The sequence below is a fragment of the Martes martes genome (genome assembly GCF_963455335.1).
Source record: "Martes martes genome assembly, chromosome: Y".
Taxonomy (NCBI): domain Eukaryota; kingdom Metazoa; phylum Chordata; class Mammalia; order Carnivora; family Mustelidae; genus Martes; species Martes martes.
In genome coordinates, this window is record NC_137907.1 from 9894492 (window position 1) to 9898562 (window position 4071).

Below are 4071 nucleotides of genomic sequence, written 5' to 3' on the forward strand. Positions count from 1 at the left end.
GGATATGAACAAAGGGCAAGTGTGAGGCAGTTGCTCAGCTTTGGTCTCTGGATGTTGTGTCAAGGACGGGCGTGGAAATTCGGGGTGGCCTCAACGGCCATGGACCAGGCTCCCTCTCTGGGGATTTGGCCCAGCTCCCAAGAGTTTGATGTCATTCTGAGGGAAGGGAGGAGTCCTGTTTACTCCCTCCAGTGTCCCTCCAAAGGAGGGATTCCAGAGCAGAGTCCTGGGTATGGGCTACTGGAAAACCCGAGCTCTGGTTAGGATTGGGGGCCTACGGGAAGGGCCCATGGGAAGCCCCATATGCGGGCTCTTGGTCCAGCCCCTGAGAGGCCTTACTTGAGCACATGGCTCACTCTGAGGGTCACAATGCGTGTTTGTGCCAAAGGTGGCCCTCAAGTATGGGCGTGTCCTCATGGGCCATGCTGGTTTCTCCTACCCTGAAGGTTGGACACCATGCAAACAGCAAGGTTTCTTGCCATGGGGATGGAGGAGTTCTGATGACTGTATCAGGTTCCCCCCATGCAGTTATTGGAGATAAAATCTAGGTTCTGAAGCCTGAAAACCCTGTTTGAGACGAGATGACAGCCTAAGGCCATGGCAGATCCAATGTGCTAGGTGTGCGGCCAGCTGTCTGGGTGTTGGTTGGGAGGTCCGGGCTCAGACTGTGTCAGACAGAGCATTAGTGCCCAGGGCAGCCTCTATATTTGGGGTGCAGTGGAGTGGCGTGCAGGTTGAGTCTCATTTTGGGTTTTTGGGCAGCCCCAGAGGGCAACGTTTTTCTTCTGGTGGGCAGGCAGAGTGCTGCCCTGTGTCTCTGGAATTCCCAACCTGGATGGCTTGTGGGCCAGGAGTGTAAGGTCTGAAGACTGAGAACACAAGCTAGGCTTAGGTTATGGGGCGTGGGCACATCAGGCCCACTCTGCAGAGTCTGAATCCGAGATCTCCTGCATCTGAAGTCAGGACGAGTATCTGATATAGGATCAGGTTGGAGTTTTTGTCCTTGATGGCCCCTTCAGGAAGGGGGGAGTGCTCATGAGGTCATGGACGTTTTCCCATGCTCGCAGTTGTGAGATGCTCCAAACCGAAAGGATACCTTCTGTGGGACAGTTGAGTCCTGTTGGATGGCTCCAGGATGCCCCATACAGCAAGAATCGAGAGCATAGCTCTAAGGATGGATGCCTGGGCACCCCACTTCGCATCCCCATTGGCTGCTTGCGACATGGCAGGTTCGATCTGCTGGCTCTGGGGCGTGCTACCCAGGGGGCTGAGTTGAAATGGACTCTCCTGAGGATGGGTCATCATGTGGGTTCTTGTCCATGGAGACCTTGGAATGTGGCGGTGGCTCGGTGAACTGGAAGGATTCTCCAACCAGAGGGTTGGACACAGCTCCAAAGAGCAAGTTTCCCATGTGGAGACGACAGGTGTTCTGATTGGTGCCTCAGGAAACCCCCTGGTATTGGAAACCAGTCCTCTGAGGAGAGACGCCTGGAAACCAACACAAGGGTTCAGATTAGGGCCTAGGGGGCCTGTCTGGTTCAATCTTCTTTCTCTGGGTACATCCTTCTGTTTGTCTGAGGGGAGGTCTTTGCTCAGCTTGTGTCAGATCAGTCCTGTTGGTCCAGGATGGCCTAAACTATTGGGATGGCCTCAGGGACCTTGGAGGTTTCTCCTAATCTGTAGGGTTGTGGCCAATGGAATGGGCAGAGTTTCCTTGGAGAGGGCAGGCCCAGTCCTGCGGTGTGGCTCCAGGGGCCCCAGCCTGGAGGATGTGTGGGCCAGGGCTGTGGGGACAGAAGTCTGAAAACACAAACTCGGCTCAAGTTTGGGCCCGAGGATATGGCAAGCCTGATCTAAAGACCTTGCAGGGAGCTCCTCAGGATATGAATGAAGGGCGAGTGTGAGGCTGTTGATCAGGCTTTTTTCTCTGGATTTTGTGTCAAGGAGGGCTGTCGAATGGAGGAATGGCTTCATAGGCGATGGCCAATTCGCCATCTCTGGGGATTTGGCCTGGCTCCCAAGGGTATGTGGTCATTCTGTGGGAAGGGAGGAGTCCTGTTTACTGCCTCCGGTGTCCCTCCCAAAGAGGGATTCCAGAGCAGGGCCCTGGGTCCCGGCGACTGGAAAACCCAAACTCGGGTTAGGATGGGGGCCCAAGGGGCATGGGAAGCCCCCTAGGCGGGCTCGTGGTCCAGCCACTGAGAGACCTGATTGGAGCACGAGGCTTATGGTGAGGGTCACCAGGCGTCTTTGTGCCCAAGGCGACCCTCAAGCATGGGCGTGGCCTCCTGGGCCATGCAGGTTTCTCCTACCCTGAAGGTGGGACACCAGGCCAACAGCAAGGTTTCTTGGATGGGGATGGAGGAGTTCAGATTTCTGCATCAGGTTCCCTCCTGTCCGGGGATTGGAGATAAGGTCTAGATTCAGATGCCTGAACACCTATCTTGGCAAGTGATGCCAGCCTAAGGCCATGGAGGTTCTGATGTGCTGGCTTTGCGGCCAAATATGTGGGTGTCTGTCAGGAGGTCTGGGCTCAGGCTGCGTCAGACAGAGCATTAGTGCCCAGGGCAGCCTAGGAAATTGGGGTGCATTCTAGGGCCGTGCATATTGAACCTCATTTGGGGTTTCTGGGCAGCCCTAGAGGGCAATGATTTCCTTCTGGTGGGCAGGCAGCGTGGTCTTGTGGCTCCAGAATTCCCAATCTTGAGGGCTTGTGGGCCAGAAGTGTCAGGATGGAAGTCTGAAAACCCAAGCTCGTGTTAGTTTTGGGGCTGAGGGCATGGCTGGCCCACTCTGCAGACACGAAATTGAGATCTCCTTCAACTGAATTCAGGGGCGTATCAGACATTGGCTCAGGCTGGAGGATGGGTTCATGATGTCCCCTTCATGATGTGGGGGCCTCATGAGGCCATGGAGTCTTTCCCACGCTGGGGGTTGTTAGCTGCTCCAAACTGCAAGGTTTCCTTCTGTGGGACAGTTGAGTCCTGGTGGATGGCTCAAGAACACCCTGTCTGAAAGTACCGAGAGCAGGCTCCTAAGGATGGATGCCTGGACACCCCACCTCGAATTCCCATTGGCTCCTAGTGACAAGGCAGGTTCGATCTGCTGTCTCTGGGGCGAACTCCCCAGGGGGCTGGGTTGAAATGGACTCTCCTGAGGATGGGTCATCATGTGGGTTTGTGTCCATGGAGATCTTGGAATGTGGGGGTGGCTCATGGGACGTGCAGCGTTATCCTACATGGAGGGTTTGCCACAGCTCCAAAGAGCAAACATCCCATGTTGAGAAGAGAGGTGTTCCTTTTGGGGGCTCAGGAAACCCCATATGCTGGTATTAGAAACCAGGCCTTGGGGCACCTGGGTGGCTCAGTGGGTTAAACCTCTGCCTTTGGTGCAGGTCATCATCTCAGGGTCCTGGGATCGAGCCCCGCATCGGGCTGTCTGCTCGGCGGGGAGCCTGCTTCCTCTCTCCCTCTCTCTGCCTGCCTCACTGTCTACTTGTGATCTCTCTCTCTGTGTCAAATAAATAAATAAAATCTAAAAAAAAATAGTCTCTTATGCTTTAAGAAACCAGGCCTTGGAGGAGAGGCACCCAGAAACAAAAACAACGTATCAGATTAGGAACTGGTGCCTGTCCGGATCAATCTTCTGTCTCTGGGGACATCCGTCTGCTTGTCTGAGTGGAGGTAATTGCTCATCTTGTGTCAAATCGCCCCTGTTTGTCCAGGGCGGCCTACACTATCGGGATGGCCTCGGGGACCTTGCAGGTTTCTCCTCATCTGTAGGGTTGTGGCCAATGAAATGGGTAGAGTTTCCTTGGAGAGGGCAGGCACAGTCCTGCGGTGTGGCTTCAGGGGTCCCATCCTGGAGGGTGTGTGGGCCAGAACTGTGGGGACAGAAGTCTGAAAACACTAATTCGGCTTAGGTTTGGGGCTGAGAGTATGGCAGGGCCAATCTAGAGACTGTGAGGGGAGTTCCTTAGGATATGAACAAAGGGCAAGTGTGAGGCAGTTGCTCAGCTTTGGTCTCTGGATGTTGTGTCAAGGACGGGCGTGGAAATTCGGGGTGGCCTCA